The 3,506-nt window shown below is 52.9% G+C and overlaps 1 protein-coding gene across 1 annotated transcript in view; it reads left to right on the forward strand.

Annotated features, from left to right (window-relative positions):
* BCL11B (BCL11 transcription factor B) overlaps nt 1-3,506 on the forward strand; it is a 109,425-nt gene that overhangs the window by 62,369 nt on the left and 43,550 nt on the right. The window lies entirely within an intron of this gene.

Genomic DNA, 3,506 nt, shown 5'->3' on the forward strand with positions numbered 1-3,506 from the left:
GCCGTGCGGGTGGCGGGGGGGGGGGGGGGGGGGGAGAAGCGTGCGTTTTGTTGTGAGTGACACCTGGGTTTCAGGCCCCGGGGTGTGTGGCCTCGGGCAGAGACCTCTCTAACCCTGGGGTTCTCCGGCTGGAATCCGGGGTGACAAGCCTAGCAAAGGTGACTGAAGGCACTGAGATGCTCGGGGAGTGCCTGAGTGAGGGCGCAGGCCATTGTTTTGGGGAGCTGTGTCCCAGGGAAGTGTGGTGGGGCAGGGGCAGGACGCTGGGATGGGGATGTCCACATGGATGTGTCCGCTCCATTTCCTTCTGGCCTCACCTGGGAAACGGGTCCTGGGGGAGCCCCGCAGAGGACCCACAGGGTGTGACGGGGCGCCATTGGCAGCTTCTCTTCCTTCCCTTCCAGAAGGAGCTCTGGGGTGGCCATGTTGGTGCCTGTGGTGGTTCGGGGAGGTTCCAGGGTCAGGAGCCAGGACTTGGCTGGTGTGTGACCTCGGGGAGGCCTTTCTCCACACTGGGCAGCCTTGGGTTGCCCATATGGTACTGGTCGGGGGTGGGGACTGGGCGACCCTGCCTGTCACCTACCCTCAGTTTCACGATTTGGGTGGCCTTAGGCAGGCGTGAGCCAGTCCTCAGCCTCGGCTTCCTCATCTTTGAACCGTAATGAAAGTCCATACCTCTGGGGCCACTGTAAGAGGGGAACGAGACCCTGATGACCTGGTGCCCGAGGTGCAATTCTGTCTGCTCTCTGGGGGGGTCGTCATCGAGGGCAGTGAGTTCTGTGGTAAAGGTGATTGGCTCTTGCACTAGACTGTCCTGGCCTGGGTCTCGGCTCTTGCGCTTCCCTTCGGACCCTGAGCCTCCTAAATAAACCATTTGAGTCTTACTTTTCTCCCCTAAAGAGCAGAGAGAGAGATGAGCTTCCTCTTGGGCCCATTTTACAGATGAGGAATGCCGCACTGAATGAGAGGCACAGAGAAGTTGAGTACCTTGCCTGGGGTCATCCAGCTAAAAACTGCTGAGCCTGGACCAGAAACCCATAGGATGCGTGGGGCAGTATGTGCCCCCCGGCTCCTGGCTCTGACCCCCACTGTGAACAGGGGTCCAAAAATCCCAGCTCCTCGGCAGGCCTGGCCCACCAGACCTGGGTGTATTTTCTGAGCCCGTGCAGGCCATGTACTGACAGCTTCCTCCACCACTGGGGACACTCTGGGACTGGAAATGTTTGTGTTCCAGAGGGGGAGGAGCGGGGACGGGAACCTCGTGTGGCAGCCCTACCCTCAGCCCTCAGTTTCCAGATTTTTCTTCTTCCGCATCATGTTTAGGAGACTTATGGTGAAGACCAGATGCTTCGTGTGCAGGGACATACCCGTTTGTCATAGACTTCCCGTTCCTTTGGGAACTTGTTGCATTTGCAGTTTGCTCTGGGGCCACATTGATTGGCAGAAACCATCAAAACCCGCGATGCCCTCGTTCGTGTTGACAAGCGCAGGGGCTGATAAAATGGCTGGATCTCGTTGGCATAAGGCATCGATTTGAGGTGGCTGTAGGAAAGGAGGGAAAATAAAATGCCTCAGTTTTCAGCTTGCTTCTTGAACAAGAGGTTAAAAAACCCCATTTTTGACTTGGGGTTTTTAAAGTCTGATCCCTTCAGAGATTTGGCCAAAATGATTGAAACAAAATGATCATAGAGTTGATTAAGAAGTAGGACATCAAACGATCTTCGTGGTCTGGACTAAAGCTTCTCGTTAACAGTGGAGTTTGTAAATGTTGCGTGTTTTGACTATTGTTTCTTCACTCAGTTATACTTCTTACCCTAGATTTGGGTGTACTCACTCATATTTTTTTACAAGGAAAGCAGTTTTTTCAGAAGGGGGTGGTGAAGGGGATTGGGGGAGGTCACCCCTCTGCAGGCAGAAGCTGAGTTCTCTAGCGTGTTCTGCCCAGTCGATGGTTATTATTCCCCCAGAAAATAATGTCCTTTTTTTTTTTTTTTTCCAATTTGCTTTTAACATTCTGCCCTTGGCATCTGTTCTAGGCATTGTGGACGAACCGTAGACTGTGTTCTGACAATGGGTTAAAGCAAGCACTTATTGAAAAGCATTCTCTACTTAATTACATTTCCTTCTTCTGGAAGCTATTTTAATTTTTTTTTTATAATCACATGTTAATTGTGTATTAGCGGGGCCTTTCTGATTAGTTGAAAACATAATGAAACCTTTGTAAACAACACGGAGAGAAAGAAAGAAGGAAGGAGCCAGTGCCGAGAGGCCGGAATGGCTGCATCTCTTGATTCTGGCTGGGGAGGGCTGGAAATTGTACCTGGATGTCCCCTTTTTGAGTGATGACCCCCACCCCGCCTCCTTACCTCCCGATTGGCCTCCTCATCTCCCTCCGAGGGCGGTACCACGGCTACTGATCAGTGAAGGAAGGGGTGGATTCCTGAGTAGTTCTCCTCTATCTCCCTCTGAGCTCCATCCTGCTGCCATTCATTCATTCCCTTACTCATTCATTCCCTTGCTCTTTCATTCCTTTGCTCATTCATTCATTCACTCATTCACCTTCTTAGCAGTAACTTCCTCTGCTGAGCACCGATCAGATGTAACGTTCTTTACACGCGTGCTCTAGACCCCCATGCAGGGGTTCATGCCACTTGGGGAGAGGGAAAGTCAGCTTACACTTAGTTCACTCCCTCATGTTCAGCCGAGCCTAGAAGCCGGAGAAGCAGACCAGTCAAGCCCAGGGACCCACAGCCCCAGTGTGGTTCTGAAGTCCCCATGATGCTTCCTGTGCAGACTTCGGCAGGCCCAGAAACAACCTGGTACCTGTCTAGAGGGCAGATGGGTAGGAGGGGCCAGCCGGGGCTGGGCCTTGGCCCCTGTGTGTGTGTGTGTGTGTGTGTGTGTGTAACAGGGGGCGCATGAGAAGGAAGCACGCACCCGTCCCCAGAACGTGGCAGCATTGTTTCATTTTCCGCCTTCTCACATCTTTATTGAAAGCCCCAGCCCCGGTTTACAGCCCCTGTTGTGGCAAGAGGGGCCCGAGAGCCCTGCTCTGTTCCCCATTTAAAGGGCTGGGCTTACCGGGGTTTTGCAGTCCCAGGCTGTTATTAGGGAAGCGTGGCCGGGGCGTTTGAAATGCAAGCGCTACTATGTGCGAGCGCCAGGCTCACCGTGCGCGCTCCAAGGAAACACTGCCAAGGCAGTGTGGAGAGCAGCCGCCAAGCAAAACACACGCATGCCGTCCAGTGGAGCCAGCTCACTTCTGCAAATAGAGGAAAAATTGACTTTCTGATTGGGAGTGTTTCTACAACTAAGAAGAATCACTCCAGTGATTGTTCTAAAAATATTTTGGAGGCAGCACGTTCTCGAAGGCCTCGGGATTCTGAGCGGTCCTTAATTGTACTTTTTATGTAATCTCTCTGGATCGTGGCTTTCAAAAAAAGGAATTTACTTAAGCCCGTGTGGTCATTTTCTTGCCCCCCTCCTCCCTGACCCCTCCCCGCCGC

The sequence above is a fragment of the Crocuta crocuta genome, unplaced genomic scaffold, assembly GCF_008692635.1.
Source record: "Crocuta crocuta isolate KB4526 unplaced genomic scaffold, BGI_CrCroc_1.0 scaffold299, whole genome shotgun sequence".
NCBI lineage: Eukaryota > Metazoa > Chordata > Mammalia > Carnivora > Hyaenidae > Crocuta > Crocuta crocuta.